Source organism: Elaeis guineensis, chromosome 1, assembly GCF_000442705.2.
Source record: "Elaeis guineensis isolate ETL-2024a chromosome 1, EG11, whole genome shotgun sequence".
NCBI classification, from domain to species: domain Eukaryota; kingdom Viridiplantae; phylum Streptophyta; class Magnoliopsida; order Arecales; family Arecaceae; genus Elaeis; species Elaeis guineensis.
Window position 1 is genome coordinate 175,175,910 of NC_025993.2, and position 22,177 is coordinate 175,198,086.

Sequence of the window (22,177 nt, forward strand, 5' to 3'; positions counted from 1 at the left end):
TATTGTTCTAAACTTTTCTGTATTTCTTTATATGCAACAAAAATTATGCTTTTTATTTAAATCATCGTGAGTTCTTTATTTGCTCTCCTTTATATGCTTTTATTTATGCTTTATTGTTAGATTAATATTAGGAATAACTTTTACTTTTCGGAGACGCGCCGTGATCTACGGGTACGGGACGTGCCGAAAAAAGAAGAGTTATTTACCTAATACTTTCCGGAGACGCGCCGTGATCTACGGGTACGGAGCGTGCAGAAGAAAGATAGGTATTTTTTCTAAGATTAATCGCATCCATTTAATTAAAAAAAAAAAATACAACTCTGCTAGTGCAAAGTAATTCAAAACTCCCAAGTTCTTTATTTTCTAATTACCTCAATTTTAAGATAATTTATTTTCTAAATCAAAAACAACGTTTCTTTCTTTTATCTTGCAATCTCAACTTAGCCCAAGGTCCCTGAGGATACGATCTCGACTCATCCTACCTACGTAGTGAGTAGAGTTATTTTTGGTGCTATCAACGACTACGCATCAGGTACAGATTTGAATTTTTCTGGCCCAACCCGCATCAAACCCGACTCATTTATATCCGACCCGACCCGATCCCCCCCCCACTAGTACTACTACTATATCCGAAAAAGATTTTTTCAGTATTACTTAAAATGAACTTCAAAGAAAAAGAAAATAAATGAATGAGGAATATGCAGAATTTGGATTGAAAGGGAAACCAAAATATAAGACATTTAGAATTTATTAATGACTTCAATAATTTCTTATATATTATGTATCTATATAAGATTTTAGCTTCAACTCCACTAAAAAACAAGACTTCACAAGCTCAAAAATAGGCAAAAATTCAACAAAATAATTACTGCTTAAGCTATAACAGCACTATCTATCCAAAATAATGCCCCACAATATATATAGTTGAGATAGGGCTTGTGAGTTATGATAATATTATGGTTTCAAGAATAATTAACCACTCAAGCCCATAAAGCAGTTTATGGAGAAATTGCTTTCTGAAATGTATGGAGTCCCACATTTGGCCACTTTGCATATAGAAAGAGGCATATGCTCCAGCGAAAGTGTTAATGATAATATAGATGTAAGAATATGGACAAGATGATGAAGTGGCATTAAATTGGCTGTTCATGTAGACCTTTCACCGGATGTCTAACAATCTCAAGGAAACAGATTCATTGATTACCATTATACATGTGTAATAAAGTTCAGGCGAGACCATCAACGAAAATTGATTGTACACCTTGAGGGCTTCACTGTAGGAATCTGAAAAGTTTCTGAAAAAAAATGATTTTCTAAAATCAGCATTTGCAATAATTTTAATGTTGGCTGAAAGGAAGTTAGGTGATGGATGCACCTTTTGCCCCTCACCCTTTCTGGCTTTTTCTTCTTGCGGGAGATGCTGTGCCAAACTTTCAACATACCACTTCAAGGTTTCTAGCTTACTTTACATTGTACTTTCCAAATATCTTGTTTCTTATTTTACATAATGTCCTTGATATGTTTATTGTCCTCACTTTGGTAGACCATAAATTCCAGACTATATTGCCAAAGATTTAGAAATTTCTGACATAGATCAGTGAAAACTATCATTTACAAAAAGATCTCTCAAAAATCACTGTTTGCAAATTGACCCTTGTAAGTACTTGGGTGACTGTATTGCTGCAAATTCACCTCTAGATTTGAGAAAGGTCTGCCAGAAGGGACTATGCAATAATTATATTCCATCAAATGGCTATCAATCAAAAGGCAATACTTTATATGATCATATTGTGCTTCAAAGGAATAGAAAATGAGAAGATTCTGGAAGTAGGCATTAAAAGGGGAAGAAAATGCTTACAGAAGGTACATAGAAGGGGGGAACACCCGATGCACCCTTAGCTAAATCTGACCAGAAGGGTAAATACGTCATTTACCCCTTTTGTCTTAACTTCTAAGTATATTAGACTTATATAGCAGAATTGACATAAGGGTTTATATGAATAGCCTAACAATTCTACACTGGTGGATACAATAAAAGATTTTCAAGTGTTTATATGTATGTTGAATACATTTCATGCATGTTAGTACATGCAAAAACCTTGAAGATTCATCCTTAACCAACAATCCATCTAAACTGATCTCCTAGACAAGTATAGAACTATATAGGATAGACAATGAGAAATTGTTTATGCTAGCAAATTTGTTATTGAGTAAGAACTGAATCTAGTTTACACAGACACAACATATACAACATCAAGTTGACCATTAATGTAGAATGAGTTAAATCACCTATATCAAGTTGAATAACTCAATAACGTACTGACCATTTAACACAGATATTTGGAGTGCTTCAAGTAGCCAACTTTTCGCTGATTGCTTCCCAAGAAATATTGTCCCTCAGCTGCCACACAAGAGATACATCATTCAAGAACAAAAATATACTTGGGACAGTATCAAGAAACGAAGATCAGTGATATCAGATGAGCATATGCAGATAAAGGGAAAACATTGCATGGTACAGTAGGGGAGAAGCGGTGTTGGGAAGAGGAACAACACATGGCATGGAAAAGAAAATACTAACCATGCCATGCTTCGATTTTTTTTCTTGAAAGGCTTTCATCCGCAAATCCACATTCACTAAATTAAATAAAGTCTGATACTCATCCTGAGACCAAAAACCTGTGACATAATCCAAAAAAAGAAAAAAGTGAATCTTAGTTACAAAAAAAAAAGAACCACACATGCTACTATGTTCTGTTTTTCCTTAATTGTATCAGTGTAACCAATAGTAAATATTCATTAGACTTGACCCATATATCATCTAAATGGTCTAACCTTAACCAGCTTTGCTTTCAAGAACTTCAAGCTTGAAAAACTTAAAGAACTTGATGCTTATATTGAAAATTTAAATGTACGTCCAGTCACCAAAAAATGGCTAGAGTCATCACCAGGAGAGACACACATCTCATTACGTAGTAGGAATTATTGCTCTTAAGGCTTGCTATTCATGGTTCAAAACATTGTTATTATGATCAATCGCCAAGGCAGTTGGATGTTGAATGGGCCTCAAAATACTTGGGAAACCCTCGCCTTGACCACCATATATTATTGTATACATAGAAATATGATATGTAATATAAAGTACCATATGCTTATTTTATGTCAGTATGTGTGTGTAGTTAGACTTTCAATTTCTCATAAAATCCCTGCTTACAAAATTAACTTTTTAGCCAAGGACATGCATCTTACTTTAGCTTCTAGGTTGCCTCATGTTTGTTGCTTTATCACTCTAAAACATATCATCTCACAGGCTTTGAAGTTTGATCAATGATTCAAATACCACGGGCCATTCCAGTTTTTCTATGGGATGGGATGGGATGTGCCGTGTTCTGACAATCGAGATGGTGGAAAATTCCATCCTGTCCAGGTGCCCACCCATCTTGTCTCATCTTGTCACTTTGATCAGTGCCCCATCCTTACACTTGGGATGGTGGGACTCCGCACCATCAAATTGAGACTTATCATTGGATTTTTTGCACATTAACGGCCATCAAGGTTGTTAACTCCACTGACAAAATAAGAAACACGGCATCCAACTCATTACTCATGTATTTTTAGTATATATGTTGTATCTATCTCTGAGCACATATCTGCATTAGACAATGAATATAGAAATACAACAGACTACATATACATATGTATATATGTCCATGTATGCAGAATATAGTTATATTGTAGCAATCTAAATATAACTGTCTTGATATATACACATGTACATATGTAGATGTTGTATACATATATATGCATGTAGTATGTATTTACATACACATGTATATGCACAAACTTACATAAATGCATGTGTCTATGTGTCTATGTGCACACATGGCATCTGCTTGGACAATTAGCTGGGTCCATTGCTTCAGGACTTGGGGTCACTTGTGCGATTTCACAACCACAGCCAAAGTAATTTGTCTACTTATTTGAACATTTCCTATTTAAGCAACCATAGACCTCTTAACCATAACCAGCAAGTCTTACCTAGCTGCATGGCCAGGCTTTATAGTACAAACTATGGTATGGACATAATTTATATGACACCAACCCTCAATGACTTGGCACTGAGTTCCAGACTGAGGTAACTAACATTTTTAAAGGGACCACCAAAATGACTAGGTGGCCAATTGGCATTAAGAAAATTTACCTTATTGATCATGTTGTTTACTTTAAACAATGTAACCAAGGAAAAATCCAACAAAATTCCCAGAAAGTAGGACATAGTCCATGCAAGAAGGAAGAAAGCATGGTTTGATATAGAGCATTTCATTTATCTCTAAGAAGAAAATCACGCTTACTTAAAATATTTCAAAAATGCTTCAGGTAATTTAGCCAAATCAATTATTCTCAAATCTACATAACAAAAAATATGTGCACCCATATTATCTATCTTCGCATTTATGTATGTGTACATTAAAATTTACATGCTGGCCAACTGAGATATGATAAGCAGTAAAAACGAATTAAGGAAATGTAAAACTGGAATCTACACGTGTAAGATTTTAAATTGGCTCTCATTACGAAACTATTAAATGACTTTGTACTTCACTAGAAAAGCCAGCCACTACATCAAGACAAACACAAGGAAAAAAAAAACATCCATGGTCAGTATCTCAGCACAAAAAATCTTGAAAGGTCAACAAACTCAATCAAACAATTAAGTACCTTTTCTTAGATTTGGCGGTTTTATCCTTCGCCAAGCATCTTTTACATGGACCCTGTGTTTGCCAAGTTGTTCTGCCAGTTCTTTCCATTTTGATCCATGTTTCTGTTGGAAACTATATGTGGAAATTGACAAATTCAGGGTTACGTCAATTATTCAGAGGGAAAACCTGAATCTCCCATTAAAACAGCAGAGTAAAACAACCAAATGAATAAATGATCTTGTGCACAACTAGTTTAAGATAGAATCAGAATCTATAATTGCTAAAGCCTGTGGTTCTGTATTTTATGATGCATCCAGATTTAACCCTGACCAGCATGTCGTAGATCCCACTATCTTGTCGATACAACATTTGCCCTAGCCTTTTATTCTTACAAAATCCTCATCGGCCTGACAAACTGCACTATAGCCTGCCAAGTGCTTGACCTGGATAATTCTTGGATCATTCTTTGAAATGATTGGTGATACCCACCTTTATTCATTTCTTTGACAAAAGAATCCCTGTGGCTTGGACTTTAAAAATTTGATTCCAGTCATGCTGGAGTGACTTATTTTATGAATAGCAGTTATGACTTATGATGGTGCAAAGCATCTTTTATTAGAAACAAGATTTATAAAGCAAAAAAAGCATAATCCATTCCAAACTGGTGAAGAAAAAATGGACCATAAAAGCTTTTAAGCCAAGCAGGTACTCATTTATTTAACAAGAATGTTTCTCTTTTCCTTTTTTCCCCTCTGGAATACATTAAGTAACACTTCAACGAAGTTTATGCTTCCAGTTAATTATTAAGTTTCATGATTTAAATCTCAGATTCCGATAAAACCTGGGGTCTTTTATTTCATATTTAAACCTCAAAAAACTCCAACACCAAGAAAACTGCACATCTTAAATTGTGAATTTCCATATTTTGCCCCCCTTTCACTCAATTGGAATGGCCAAGGAAATCCATTTGCCCCCATTAACCCACAAGCTTAAGAATCCATCCTTTTTACCAACTGTTTTCTTATACTATTACTCTTGTCCCAGATGACTTAAAAACCACTTTTAAAAAAAAAAAAAAAAATCAAGCTTAGTGTTAACTAAAAATTAAGATCTGGCATTTCAGCTCCCAAAAGTTGTTAAGTTTGGAACAACTATCTGAACTGAATTATCAATCTAAAATTAATATTCTTGCTATGTTGTTATATATGAAGAAGAAACAAATTTAGACATCAACTATGGGGTTTAATTTTTGTGGAGGTATTTCTGAGTTCTTTGGAGGAAATAGTAATTTGTTTCCTGAATGTGTAAAATCATGCACACTACCAATTTGAGCTAACATGATTAACAAATAATTTAATCTATGCTACATTCTTCAGCAATAGATGATTTCACATTATATCACAAGCCGGAATATGTACTAAATATTAAATCATCGAGTTAAAAGGTTTAATGATCCAAAAATCAATAATGGGCTCCCCAAATTGGAGATCCACCTGGTCAAGAGATCCATCACAATGCCCAGAAACCAAAAATCATGATTCTTCGAAGTCTCTAACCATGCATCAAGCGAGTGCAAAAATAAAGGGCTTTAAGGGCATGATGCAGTGTTTTGCTATTATCTAAAAAAAATCAAAACACAATGAATTCACACACCCACACAAACACGCACATGCGCGCGCGCACACACAAACATATACATGTACACACTTCAAGAGCCATGTTGTGATCAACAGTGCAGGTTTTGAATTCATGTGCCTTATCATGCATTTCTCACACTAGCAAGTTGGCTGCAACCTTTTTCTTTTCCCTTGTTTGTACCCACTAGATGTACAGGTAGAAGACCATTAAACATATCATCTTTTTGTCCTTGGTTATTTCAGGTAGCGAATATCACAATTGACAAAGTGGAATTTGGATGAGCCATCATTTATTTTGAATCATCAAGTCTATATCAAAAACTCAACATTTACTGTGCAGTCCAACCCTTATATCACAGCTCAAAAACTAGTATTTTCTTAACATACTATTCAACCCATCTTTTGTGATCTACAAGACTATTCTCATACATTAGGACCGGCTGCCCGGTACTATTAATGGAATCTCGCTAAACCATTTTGCAGAAAATACTTATGTTCAAGAATAATTTTTATTAATTTTATTCGTTTATGTAAATATAACTGATGCATCAATATAATTTCCATACAAATAATAATTATTTATAATTTATGTGCCAAGATGATTTCATTAACTAGTACATGTGATTTCAGGGATGGCTAAATTTATAAAATGTCAGATTTTTCACTCTTAGATATAATATAAATGCAATCTACCTGTATGAAAAAAGAAGGGTGTGTGCTAGCTTTTGCAGGTATTTGTTGCAGTATGTTAGACAATTTTTGGGACCTGATAAAGTAGGACCTAAGCATGATACTAAGAGCATGTCCATATAAACTACAAGAATAGTGAAATTAGATAATAATCCCCAAACAAGATCATGAAAAATACCTGCGGATTCTCTCATAATCTTCTGGATCCCACTTACGCTCTTCACTTTGCTCAAATAAAACATGTGCTCGATAACATATAGATTTGCGAGGCCTGTAAGGTATGCAAGTTGCTGCAAATTACAACAAAGAATTATTAAAAAGAAAAGATTATATGACATGGGCAAACATCATCCTGATTTTTATCAGTTAGCCCAATACAAGCACTTGTACTTGCACATACCTCCTGGCCATATATATACATACACGTGTGCATTCCCAAACACAAATGCACACATCCATGCAAACACATATCTACAATATGTCACTAGGCATTTGCATAGTTCCACTAACACTAGTCACTCAATAGGAGATAGAGAAGTCTGGCTCTCTAAACAATACATGCTCTCTCTCTCTCTATCTCTCCACACACACACACAGAGAGAGGGGGGGGACTACTCTCCTCTTAGGGCATTTTTTGTAAAAATCCCCTCAATGAGGTGGGATCCAGCAAGACAGATTGGAGAGAGTGAAGGGAGAGAGCAGAAAAGTAGGAGGTAGAGCTCTGGGAGGTCATAGGACCCAATCCCCATGGGATTTTTGAGGAAAAAAAAAGGGACCATGAGCTGGTGCTTCCCCCTTCCCACTTTCTGATGTAGCTGCAAGTGCTGTTGCAGTGCTGCAGCCACCTTTCAATGTAGTGGGAAGAGGGTTTAGAAGGACAAAATGCAATCCTAGATCTTAAATCTAAATTTGATAAGATCTTTAAGTTGAACTTTAAAGTTCAGTGCAGGAAGCAAAGCAAATCTCAGCAACAATTTAATCCAGAATTAGATTAACAGCAACCATAAGAGCTAAAAATGAAAGACCAACAACTGAAATCAATACATCAATATCAAGTGCATCTAATAGTCCCAAAAAAATACATCCAGAAAATGAATCTTTCCAAATTTAATTATTTAAAAGAAAGTGGATAAGTTTTGAAGGAAGGTGAAGAAAGTAATAGGTTATGATGGTTACGAGATAATGATGATTATCTTGGATGAGAAGGAGAAGATCGACGAGGTTCAAGGTTACAACAGATTCACCGAATGTGGGTTTACCAACGACCACCAAGGCTAGCAACACCACAGTGGACAAACTCCAGCACGAAAAGAATGAAAGGCAAGGAAGATCCGGAAGAAATGGAGGGAAGGAGAGATTGATCCAAGCGCGAGAAAGAAGCAACTACGAATCAGAAGATAGAGGGAAGCCGTATGTAAAGAGAAAAGGATTTAGGGTTTCTACGAAGTCTTTCTTCTATCCTTCTCAAGCTCCAAGAGCCCATATTTATAACCTTTTTCTTCTTTCTTCCTTTTCTAATCTTCTTTTTTTGATTGATCCAAAAATGCCATTTTCTCTCCTTCCTCTTTTTTTCTCTCTTTTCTTTTCTTTCCCCTCTTTCTTTTCCTCTCTTTTTTCTCTTTCTCCTTTTTCTCTTTGCCCTTTTTCTTGTCCTCTCTTTTTTCTCTCTTTTCCCTTTTTCTTTTCTTTCCCTCTTCTCTAATAAGAGATAAATCTGTTGGAGGATCATGTGGTCCCCACAAATCTAGATTTGGCATCCCCGTTTGGCTAAAAAATAAACAAAAGAATTTAGTTCGGGTTTCGGTCAATCTATATAATCTTTCTCAAAAAATTTAAGCCGGATTGACTGAACACAACAAATAAGATAAAGAAAATAACGACTCAACTAATAAGATAAGAAAACGGCTTGAGGCACTGCATCACTTTCTCTTTGTTCTCTAGTCCATCCTACTAGATCAAGCGGAATCTGGCAAGATTTTTCCAAAAAGGCCCTTAAGAAGAGAAAATATCTGGTCCCCCCATTGTTTTAGCCATGAGATTTTAATTAAGGTATACCATCTTAGTGTCGGATCCTGTACCGGGCCACCCTATTACTATGTCAGGACGAAGCTGGTTCGGCATACCAAGTGTCAATACGCCCTCCATAGAGATGGCAATCAGATGGATTTTTTCAAGTACCCAACCTATCGCGAATCCTAATAGGACCCAATTAGCAATGCCGTATATGATTTGGAAAGGATTTGGAATTTAAAATTAAAATCTATTCGGATTTGGGATTGGACCCTTAGGTACTCGCTACCCAAACCTAATTATATATATATATATTATACACAATAAAGGGGTGAGAGGATTTGAACTTTATACTTTTAGAAGGCCGATCACTATTTGGATTCATTTATTTCTATTTGAAGCATTCCTTTCTTGGATTCATTCTATTGATAATCCACAATAAGCCTTGCTGAATTGTTCTCGAATAACTGGTGATGTGGTGTACCATATTGCTTCTAAATTTTAGTTTATATGATATTTCAATTGATCAGACAGGTTTGGGTATTTGAATAACCTAATCCGAATAAAGGTTAATCGGACAGGTTCAGGTACCCAATAGGTTTACCATTTTTTTAATGGGATAAGTTTGAGATTTTTGGATAATCTTGTAATCAAGTTTGGGACAGGTTTAGGTAGTCAGATTTAAACGGATTCGAATGTGGATGGGGCAAATTTTGCGGGTACCCAACTTGTTGCCATTCCTAGGCCCTCATATTGCATACCAGTACTAAACCAGTACAGTATGGTACATGCTATACCATTCAATTCGGTACAAAATGGCATACCTTGATTTTAATGGTCTAGATCGCATAGCAACTTTTGTTTTCTTGTCCCAAAAATACCCCTTTACAATCTCACACTATGATCATATCTTCCTCTCTTTATGTCCTGACCTCACTTCCCTCATTGTCCATTTCTACACCCCTACTCCATCGCCACACCATCCTACACCGCTGCCTCCCACATCAAATATTGCCTTCCCCTTCTTCCTTCACTGCCATTGTCCTCTATGCCCCTCCATTGTTGTGCCTTCCCTGCCACATGTCTTCCCCACCAAGCCCCAACTTTCTCTTCATCCTCCTATGCCTTTGTTTCCCATCTCTCAAATAAATAAAGTCCAAAACAATAGCAAGAGGAAGATCGATCACGGAGTTGGGAAGAATTTTTGAGATTCTATCCTTAGAAGACTCGAAATACTTCTTGGAATTAATGGAGATGGTGGCCTTCCTAATATTCCATGCCATCTTCACCCTCCTCCCCACCCTCTTTGCTCTGTGTCTCCACTGTTCTACTTGTGACATCCTCTAATCATTTCTTAAACCTTTCCTGAAAGAGATGGGTCAGAAGATGGTGGAAATGGTCCTAAACAGGTCAACAACAACGCTGTAGAACATTGTTAAGCATGGCAGTGATGTGGAAGGCGGGGCATGCGAGGGAGGGGTGGACCATTGGAGGGCAGTGGTGGCAGCATTCCTGTGGATGGGCATGGAGGGGGGGACCTTGTCCCAGCTATCTTCTGTGAAACCTCAACATGGCTGATGGTGTTGGAGGTGCACTGGAATAGACTCGGGTTGGCAATAGGGTGTTTGGTGACAGCGGTGTCAAAAAGAGAGGTCTATTTTTTTTTAAGGGGGGTGTTAGGGGTTGTGGGTGGGGTGGGGTGGGGGGGCGGTGTTGTTTGCGCTAAAGCTCGAGTGGTATTTTTAGGGGGGAAGGGCTAAATTGCTACATGATCAAAACCACTAAAATTTAGATCTCATAGCCAAGGTTTTAAATCATGTGGGATGAAGATGTCCCAGCATCTCCATGAACCAGGACGCCCTGCTGTCCCATCCCGTCCCAACAGCCATCTTGATCATGCATCCTGATAGATATCCTCCATCTCTCTCTCTCTTTTTCTTTTTTTTCTTCTTTTCTTTCTTTTTCTTCTACCTTCCTTTCTTTTCGTCATCCCTTTCTTTTTTTCCTTTTTCTTCTTCCTTCTCTTTCCTTTCTTCCTTCTTTCCTTCTTTTCTTTTATTTTTTCTTCTTCATTCCTTTCACTTTTTTTTTTTCCATCTTCTATTATTTTTTTCCTCTTTCTTCTTCCTTTCCTCCATAGATGGGTTTCGGAGTCCCGATCCCGTCTCAGTCCCATTTTCTCATAGGAACAGGATGGGACCATCGGGATGCCACTTATCCCGCTGAGACATAAAACCTTGCTTATAGCTAAAATGATAAGAGGATTGAATACCCTCTTATAAGAGAAAAGTAGTTGACTTATCTACAAAACAACAATCAAGTGTAAGTATAACTTATTGATATGACAAATAAAAGATAAATTTGACATTTCTAAATTCTTATAAGAAGCAAGAAACATGCAAATTCCTGCAATAAAAGAGTGAAGCTTATAAGGATTGGGCATCGGGGCAATGGTCGTATGATTCAAAAATAAGCATCTAGGGTAGACAATATACACAACAATGTCCTACCAACAAAAATATATGTATATATGGGGATTGACTCTAAAAAAAGTACAAAAAAACAACCCATTATATTATAAAATAATAATAACATCTCTATTGCTCGAGGAACTATTGTTGATTAATTGATTAGCGCTACGAATATGCACAACTATAAATGTTCCTTAAATCTCACTAGTCACGACACTCTGCTCATGCGAAATGCCTATATTATAAATAATTGTATGATAAATTGTCAAGGCTCGTGCAGGTGGAAGAAGTATCGATAATTTGCAGAATTAGAGCAGCAATCAAGAAATAATTAATTGGGCTAATTTGTAGATTCTTAGTCTACCATTGCTCTAGCTAACTATGTCTTCAAAGTTACTAGGTCGATACTCTACCTAATTATAGCTTTCCCAACATAGACTACAAGACGTAATTAACTAAAGGATTAAGATTTATAATTTAAAATATATGTGAAGATTTAAGAGGGCAACAAGGTCGATATGGAAGAGGGAAAAAAGGAACAGAAATGGGACAAAATTCACATGGCTTGATGAGTAAAAAGGCAAACTGAAGTAACCACTTAATATGTAGGCTTACCAATTTCTTGCCAACAATTTCTGACTTGTCAATAACTTCTATAATGGAGAATCATATGGACACCATCCTTTCCCAGATGATATCTCTAAAAAAAAAATAAGAAAAAAGAAAACCTATGAAGCCTGGGCATAGATACAATATATGAATACAACATGACAGGTAATTAAATCTTGAAAGTATGACATTATACAGCAAGGATACAAAAACGAAATTATATGTATTTTTTATGTATGTATGTAACAAAACATCCGTGAAACAAGATAGGCTAACAAAAGAACATAATCCATACATTATACATTCTTTATGTGATACCACTAACGCCTGCAAACTCGCCATTAAAATCCAAGATCACCTTCCATACTCTCTACTCAAAAATCAGCATCACAAACTCCAAAATTAACCACCAACCATGAAAAGCTAAACATTTGTTGAAAAGAAAAAAAGAAAAGGGAAGGGGGCGCCCGGGGTGGGGTATCGAGGAAGTATCTTGAGTATATTCGAGAAGTATACAGAGTTTTTTTTTTTTTTAATAACAAATAGGATACTTGACATAAATGTCAAAAACAAATCCTCGAAGTATTCAAGAAGTATCGGCATAGATACAATATTCTCTGAATGATTCTCTTAATTATTCTCCATAAATGGATCAATCTACAAACAGTCAAATTTTTCTCAAATTATGCACAGATTTTAAATTTATTCATGAGTCATTCATGAGTAATTAAGATATTTTTATGTGTTATTAACTAATGATTCCATATCTTGCTGCTACCAGAAATATTTTTACTATCATTTGTTATTCTTGACTCTCCTATGCTTGTATTCAGGTAAGTAGACTACAGATATTTTAAAAAGCTTAAAGTTTTTGTTTTGCTATGCTAATTTAGCTCATCCAAGCTCTTTCCAAGCTTTTGACAAATTTGCCAGATTCTTTCCCAACTCCTAATCTCTACTAACTGAATTGTTCCTGAGGATTGAACTTATGATTTTGATATCAATACTTGATATGTATCAAATGCATATCCGATACATGCATGGCATGTAACTTGAAGCATCTATTCCTTCTAGAAAAATCTTAAATAAACTCAGGTGGTCTTAGTCATTAGTTATATAAGAAAGAAAAAGAATATGATGATAAAAAGGAGATAGGACACTACTTCGATACCATGCTAACAAATTACAATAATGATTCTAACTTAGTTCGAATGTGTATCCCAAAAAAAAAAAAAAAATGTTATACACAACAACTTAACAACGAAGGCAACATGTTTCCCAAAATTGAGTAACTTCTATCTGTATTTTATCGCATACACACATGAAAAAAGTTATTATTATGTAAACCTTCTTATATACGGTCAAGATTACATTTCAGTTTTGATTTCACTGTTATCATATATTTGGTGCCGCCCCCAATCTAGAATCTCACACATGCAGCTGCTTGAACATATCATCCTTTTCACTTTTCTCTAGAACACATTACCACTAAAAGTAACATGTGCAGGCATGCGTTTAGTCCCACATTGGCTATGCACTAGGTAGATCTTGTTTATTTAAATACAGCCAAACAATCCAAACAATACCTTCCAGCTAAGCCTTTGAAATCCTAGGTTGCTACAAATTAGGCAATGCGACAAATACAAAGTTAATATAGAAGTTAAGATCTAACACTAATGGGATTTTAGGATAACATGATTATTTTGACTAGCCACAACTATTTATGGAAAGCTGTAACCTCTTTTACTTAGAAGAGAACGCGATCCATATTTAGGGGACCTAGACCTCACTAATAAAAGATTGTGATCAGTTTTATTATCTGATTAATGAAAGGAAAGAGGACTTAGAACCCTACTTTTGTAATTTTCTTATTTTCTAATATTTCTCTTTTAAGAGGTCAAAGTTGAGCGGATTGAAGAAATTGCTTCCTTCTCTCCAAATAAATCAATTGAAATTGTTAATTTCGATAATTACTTAAATGCATGATATAACTACCTTCTAAAACAGCTATAGATCATCTCTCTATTCCAATTTTTTTATATATAATATATTTTTATCTTTAATTAATTCTATACCAAAATTTTAATTCAAAAATTACATTGCAAATATCAGCTTGGAAAGATGTCTGCTACACATCAGTCCAGGCCAATTTTAGTGCCCCGCACCCTGTAACAGCATTTGGATGCTGTCAGAACAATATGGTAGTATCAGTGGTACCATATCCTAGCAATGATATTCAAATCCTTGATCAAAATAAATATTAACTGTCGTAGTCCAAAAGTCACCAAAGTTCTCGCATAGGCTAGTCAATGAGTCTCCATATATCAATGCAAGTGTTATTTAAAATTATGCAGTTTTATTGGTTATTTTGTAATGAATTTCATTACAATTTCTCTTGTATTTCAAGTTAAACCTCCCTCAGAACTGCAAAGTTATCCTCCCATTTCTTCTTTTCTTGTTCTACTTTTGTAGTTCATCACCTTAATTTTTCCAAACCCCTACTGTTAGTTGCATTGAATTGGTAAGAGAGCGGCACTTTATATTCTTTCCATGATGATGTTGCCACTGGGAATATCCTAGAAGAACATCATATGTATCCCGTATTCTTGCATCTTCCATTAGATAACCATAAAAATCAGGACCTAACCTACAAAATTACAATAAAATTATGAGATGACAAAAATGTCAAATGAAGATCCCATATATGAATATAGTCAAATTATTGAAGATATGAATAAGATCCCACTCTTCTATATTTCATCTTTGAAAATTTAAAATATAAAGTCCCTCAAGATTTTAAAAATTAAATCTTCGCATCTAAAAGCTAAAAAGTTGAAATACCAAGCACAAGATCTGGACATTAATGAGAGGATCCAGATTTCCTCGACAATAATGAATATGCCCAAGGAATACGAAGTTTGGTTGCCTGAACTAGGAGCACGGGCAAGAGTGAGACTCTAGAAGAGAGAATCAACTTAGTCGATGACTTTGGCTAATAAGCTATGGAAATCCATCCATCTTGATTTTTTTCCTCCACTACCACTATAGTTCATCTAGATTAGCAGTGACCAGGCCAATAGACTAAAAGGAGCTTTCTCTATGATTTGATGAATTTCTGGTGACACATGGTGTATTTCATGTATGCACAATATATTGATGATAAACACTACACAATCAGACTTCACAAGTCTAGTGGACTGGATGGATCTGAAAATAATCACCCATTAAATCAGATAATGCAAATCATGCTAGCTGGAAGAGCAGTAAAAATAACATATTTAATAGATGATATACCTAGTTCTAAACTAAAATTGGGTTGAAATAAGACCTTGCACATCCAATAAATGGGTTATAGACTGGGTTAGTTGGTCCACCTACCAATACCAACTAGTTTGGGATTAAGACTTAGTTGAGTTGAGTATTGATGTAATTGTATAATAATGTTAGTTGTTAAGCTACAAAGCTATGATTTATATAAGGTTTATCTTAAGAGCCCTAGTTTTGTTATAGGTTGGTTCTAGAAAGCCCTAAAGTCATGAAACTTGTATTGAGGCTAGTTTAGTTCTTTCTTATTACAAATTATAAATATATAATGCACTTCATGGAATCTATATCTTTTTCTTTTCTTTTTGATTTTGCCAGGGAGTGCTGATATTTGAAACTTGATGCTCTCTTCTATGGATTCCAAGGTTCCCTTCATCTCGCTTTTTTCCTTCCTTTTCTTATTACTGCAGAGACTTGTCCCAAGCTGCACCAGGACAATAACATAGGCCAAACACAGCCTGTCAAGGTGGGGCTTCAATACAATTTGTGAAGGGGTAAATATGTGCCAATGAAAGAAGACTTGAATGGAAGCTATGGTAAACAACCCCTTGATACATCCATTTTAGAAGACTGAGACTTGAAGCAAAATTGAAACAAAAAGTAGTATTTATTCGTTACATGCTGACCCCGAAATAATGAAATAAACAATAATATTTAAGTCTATTAATGTGTATACAGTCTGTATATTGCATGATTTGCAAGTAAGGTACCAGTGAATTATATGTGTAATCACTAAAAAGACCCTAATCCACCTATTCAGCAGCATCCTACAGAGCTGTATAACGAGCCATTCTAGTAAATGGTAATATCCTTCATAAAAATAAGATTTTTCAACTTGTTTACATGCCCTCTCACAATCATGCATCATACAATTTCTTCAATCAAAAAGATCAAAGCTTAGGACTGGTGATGAGATGTTTGAGGCTTACAATTTTTAAGAAAAGGATTAGACAATTGACAAAACAAGAATTTTGCATTTTGAGTTAGTCTCTTCACATTAAATCTTAGAGAAAGTGGATCAAAACTCACAGGGCCTTCATTCTTTAAAGTACAATTAACATCGTGTCAGCAAGTTTCTCACTAGGAGGTGATGTGACTTTGTATCACATAAAAAAACAAATTGATTTTCCAGAAAACAGAATAATTAAAAGGGAAACAAAACAAGTACTTGGTAAAAAATATTGACTGTTAGATACTTGAATTCTAATTGCAATAACATGAAAAGAAGATTAGCTAAAGTTGTAGTTAAAACATAACAGAACAAACCTCTACATATTTTTCAATGGCAGCTTTGATTAGTTTATCTTCCTCTGGAGTGAAGCGCTTGCCTTGCACTAATTGCATTTTGCCATCTTCTTCATGTTCAGTGTCATCGGCAGGAGGAAACACCTCCACTTTACCTGAAAACCTAACCTTTCGGTTTTTTTCCTTTGATCGAGAGGCCTTAGAATCACCAGAATGTCTCCACCCATCATGTTAGATGTCCCGTCATTTTCTTTATCTTCTGCAAATCCAGCATTCATTTCACTCCTGGGGACTCCTTCAGACAAGAAATTTATGCTTCTGTCCTCTCCATCCCTCTTTTCCTTCTTCCTCTTTATTTTCTTATCACCTCTCAGTGTAGTAGATGGCCTCCCATCAACACCAGCATCTGCAGTCTCCGTATCCTCTGTGCTGAATGCTTGCTTGACCCTCTTCCTTTTGTCATGCTCAGCAATTTCGAACCCAGCACCATCCTTTGTCCTTTTCCTCTTCTCTCTTTTATCTCCATTTGAACCTTTACATGCTTCATCGCAACCTGGCTCTTTATCATCTGCAATGACATGTTTTCCATTACCTGATCCATTTATACCAGCTGCCAATGAAGATGTAGAAACCTCCTTATACTTGTCCTCTTTCCTAATTCCCTTCTTCACATCCTCCACTATTGTTGTACCCACCTCATGGTTAGCATTCCTTGCTGATTCCATCTTTTTAACATTTCCAGCCCTTTTCCGTCTGTCATCAGTTACTTCATCAGTGGCATCTGTTTCAAAAGATTCTGCACAGTTACCAACTTTCACACTCCTATCCTTTTTTCGCTTCTTTTTCCTGTCTACTTGCAGATCAGTGCACATTCATCCATTTCATTATTCTTGTTTTCCCCTCTTTTCTTCCCCTTATCTCTTCCCTTGTCACCAATCTTCTCACCATTGTCGTTCATACCATCAAGTCCTTTATGAAGCAAATCTGAAGAAAAGAAATGCCATCCTCTTTTTCATTATTTCTCTTGTTCTTTTTCTTCTTTTCCTTCTTATTATCCTTCCTTAAATCCAATTGAGCCTCTTCCTCATCCTTCTCCACATCAGTCCTGCTCTCCTGCCCATCAGAACCCCTTCCATCGATAACAGTCTGATCATCCTCAATCTTGAAACATCCATTCTTCTTCTTCTCATGCTTCATTGAAGCTACTTTAACTTCCTCCAAGGCATTATCCTTATTGACATCCCTAGCATCTGCTTCAATGTCTTTATTTTGTTCGACGGCATTGCTCTTGTCTGCCTTCTTATCCTTTTTCTTTTTCTCTTTATGCTTCTCCATCTTTCGAAGCTGGTCCCTTTCCTCTTCTTGCAACCCTAGAAACAACAAATTTCACCAAAATTTTCTCTCTCTCAGGTTGTTACACCCATCACATCGACAACTACCTGAAAACAAAGGAAAATTTCGAATTAAGAAACAATCTTTCAATTCAACCAACAGATCGCTTGGATTTGGATGCTCCCACAGAGAAAGAACCTCAGTACCGTGTACGCAGGTCTCCTCGCAATCGTTACGGTTTTCAACTAAACCAGTGAGGATTCTTGCAAATTTTATCGTTTTTATCCAAAAAGAGAGAGTTCTTTTAAACTACAACAACAACAAGAGAGATAGATAGAGTTGTCGGGGGGAATTGGGTGGGGGAGAAGAAGAGGGAGAAGGAAATGTGTGGGGAAGGACGGAGCGGAGGGAGGAGAGGTGGCCTGGAGAGGGGCGTGGTGCGGATGATTAGAGCGGGTTCGCGAAGGGACACGGTGGTCGGAGGGGGCGGCTGGACGAGAGCTTGTCGGAGATGGCGGCGGCGACGGGGCCGAAGCGGGATAGGTAGCTAGGGTTTCGAAGGAGGCGTAGAGCAGGGAGAGACAAATATTTTCAAGAAAATAAAATTTCGAGAAACTTCTTGGAAAGGATGGGAATGGCCCAAATCCTATAGGATATCTCTTCGCCCGCGCCATCTCCTCCTCCCCCTCCCCCGCCGCCACCCTCCCCTCCTCCGCCTCTCCAACTGCCCTACTGGGCCCTCTCCTTCCTCGGAATTAAAATAACAAGGGGACGAACCACCCTCCCCTCTTCCACCTCCTCCGCCTCTCCAACTGCCCTACTGGCCCCTCTCTTTCCTCGGAATTAAAACAACAAGGGGAAGAAGGGGAAAAGGCCTTACCTTTTTTTTTTTTTTTTCCGTCTTTCCCTTGTTTTTGTTGATTTTTCCTTTGCTTTCCCCTGTTTTTTCACATGAGTTCCGATCGGGTGGGCGGCTTGGAGGGCCGAACAGGAGAGCTCGCCTTTGTGTGGGGTATTTATTTATCAAAATATAAATGGTATATCTATTTTATCAATCAATATGAAAAACAGTGCAAATTCTGACTTGTGGGTTAAGGTAGTGGTCAGGCCATCATGCAATTTGGTGCTTGAATCTTATATATTTCTGTATAAAAATGTATAAAATACATATATAATTGGATAAATTGCAAATCTATTTCAAATCTAAATAAATTTTTATTTTTAATTTTAAGAATACATAAAAATTTGTATAAAATATATTTATAAATAGCTTCGGAGTGGTTTTTGTGAAGTATATTTCAAATTTATTTCAAATTTGGATAAATTTTAATAATTTTAAAGATATTTAAATATATATTAATTTTTAAATATTTTATAATTAATAATAATTTATAAAATATGTATCTAATTGGATTTAAATAGCGAACATCTAAGATGCAAATTCTAAATTCATCTTAAATCCAAATAAATTTTTATTTTAAATTTCAATAATTTTTTATTGATATAAATAATTTATAATTATAATGATTAATATAATATTTTGATAATAAAAATTTTATTATTTTGATGAAAAAAATATGAACTCATAAAGTAAGGATAGAAAAAATAGGAGTACAAATGAATTTGATCAAATTGGATCATGAATGATCCCAATCTGATCTGATTTCTTAATCAATTCTAATGCTAGATTCAGATCTAATCCAATAAAAAATTGAATTGTGTCGGATCTATCAACAAAAATTTTTCCTCAAAAGATCATTTAGGTCAAGATGGATCCATATATAACCTAACTCCAATCCGAAAAATTCAAATCTAAATCAAATCTAATTTCAATTTAAATCTATAATTATAAAATAATATTGTACTCATCTTTTAACTATGTTCATGATCTATAATCCTGTCTACTTCTCTTCACTGAAAATTTTGAGATCTTTCTAACCTTTGGCCAACAAACAATCACCACCATCATAACCTTGTCATTGCAACAATTATGTTCAAGATTTCCATGGTATCTTGCGGGTGAAATGGAAGTGGTCTTGCCCGCTTTCCGCAGTATCAATATCTCAAAAACTACAAAAAAACACGATGAAGAATATATAAAACATGCTTAAAATTTTTATACCATCAAATTGTGCACATCATGGCTTTCAAGTAAAGCCAACAAAATACGATCCAATCTGTGTTGGATCTGTCATAAGTAGATTTCGATCATAAATAAGTTAATTCATTTAATCTATTTAATATTAGATCATATTTAAATTTTAAATATCTAACATATTTAATTTATTTAATATTCAGATTGAATTAAGTTAGATAATCAATTTAACCCATCTAAGATCTGTTTAGTATGTTTAAATCCTGCTTAGCTTGATTCTGACCCATTTAACCTGAATTGTTCAACTTGTTTAACCTATTAAAAATTTATTTAACTTGTTTGACTTAATTTGACTGTTTAATAAATGGGTTAGGTTGGGTCATCTATTTAATAAATAGATTGGATTCAAGTCTAAATTTTTAACCTATTTAATAAATATGTTGGATTTGGGTTGATGATTTTTTGATCTAACTAGCATCGATCCGATCTGATTCGACCCAATTATTACTCTCTACTTTCAAGTCACTTTCTAAAACTTCTCTAATTAGATTCATAGAATGCACAAAATCAAAACATGTGCACAATAATGCCTAGACCACAGATATAATGCCATAAGGTGCATTCATTGGACATGGAGCTACAACCAATGGTAATAGTGTTCGATTCACATTATAGAGAGCTCGGGTCGGATTGTTGAACATAAGATCTAAATTAACCCATAAAATTAAACATATTGGATCAAGTCATGTTTGGTCCGAATTCAATAAATCTAGATTCATTTTAAAAAATAAAATATGTTTCATTTTAGAATCCAACTCCACCCTATGAATTTTTTAAAATGGATCGAATCGAGTCTAAGTGGGTCGGGTCATGAGTTAACCCGATCAATTTATAGCCCTAGAGAAGAGAAAGAATGGAGAGGAAGAAAACTTTAGTTTATCATTGATATAATTAATTATATAAAAAAAATTTTCTAATAAAAGTTTATATATAAAATCAAAATTTATATTACATCATAAATTTTATTTTAAGGTTATAAATTCGGGACACTGAACGAAGAACTATCTCATGCTACCGGCAGACGTTATGGTGTCCGCTATGCCTCCTCCGTACAAGCTGACTTGCCAAAATATCTCGTAAACCCACGGACTCTTCTTCCCCCGAGACGAAGCGTTAAAAATTCAAATCTTAAGAAGAAAAGGCCAGGAATAATAAGTCCATTCCCAGCACCCTAACAACCACACCCAAAAAACGCCCCCCCCGCGCACTCGCGCAGACACATAATTATTGGATTAACAAAAGCTCCTGAGACGTGGATGGAGAGTTACTTGATGGAAAATGAAACAAAGGTCGAATCACATAGAAAAGATTAACAAAAAAAAAAAAAGAAAAGGTTAATAAGAGAGAGACAAATAGTTTTTTTCTGGTAGAAAGAGAGAGAGGAATAGTTTGCTACAAGCCCAGGCAAGGCACAGGTGTCCAACAATAGATTATGATAATAGCCAAATTCGCCCGAAAAGACAATGGCTAAAAACATATGGGGTACATAAATCTGTACCTGTGATACTTCCAAAAAGCGCATGGTAGGAGTCCCTAGTTGGGTAGTTATTCTCATGCAACTAATTTTGTTGTCCCCCATGAATCCAAACAAGACTTTTAAAACTAATTAATTTATGATATAAGTAAAATTAATTAATCCATCTAATTAATTTTTTATTATGCATATTTATTTATTGCAATCAAAAGTAAGCAATTTAGGTTATGAACATGCAATCAATTTCTCAAAGTACAACAAATGCGGTAGATAGATGTTAACGTACAGTAGTGAGAGAAGTTAGTCTCTCTAATCCAATTATTTATGAACTTTTATTTAAAATAATTAAATATTTAAAAATGAAGATATAGAGGAAGAGAGATGATATATATATATATATATATATATATATATATATATATATATATATATATATATATATATATATATATATATATATATATATAATCAGACTAAGAGTAACGCTAATCACTATGGTTGGAAATGGGCTCGAGCCGGCCCGTCTACGG

The 22,177-nt window shown here is 35.3% G+C and overlaps 1 pseudogene; it reads right to left on the reverse strand.

The window, feature by feature from the left end:
- Positions 1 to 1,889: 1,889 nt before the first annotated feature.
- Positions 1,890 to 19,160, reverse strand: LOC140854036 (uncharacterized; annotated as a pseudogene).
- Between the last annotated feature and the right edge of the window lie 3,017 nt (positions 19,161 to 22,177).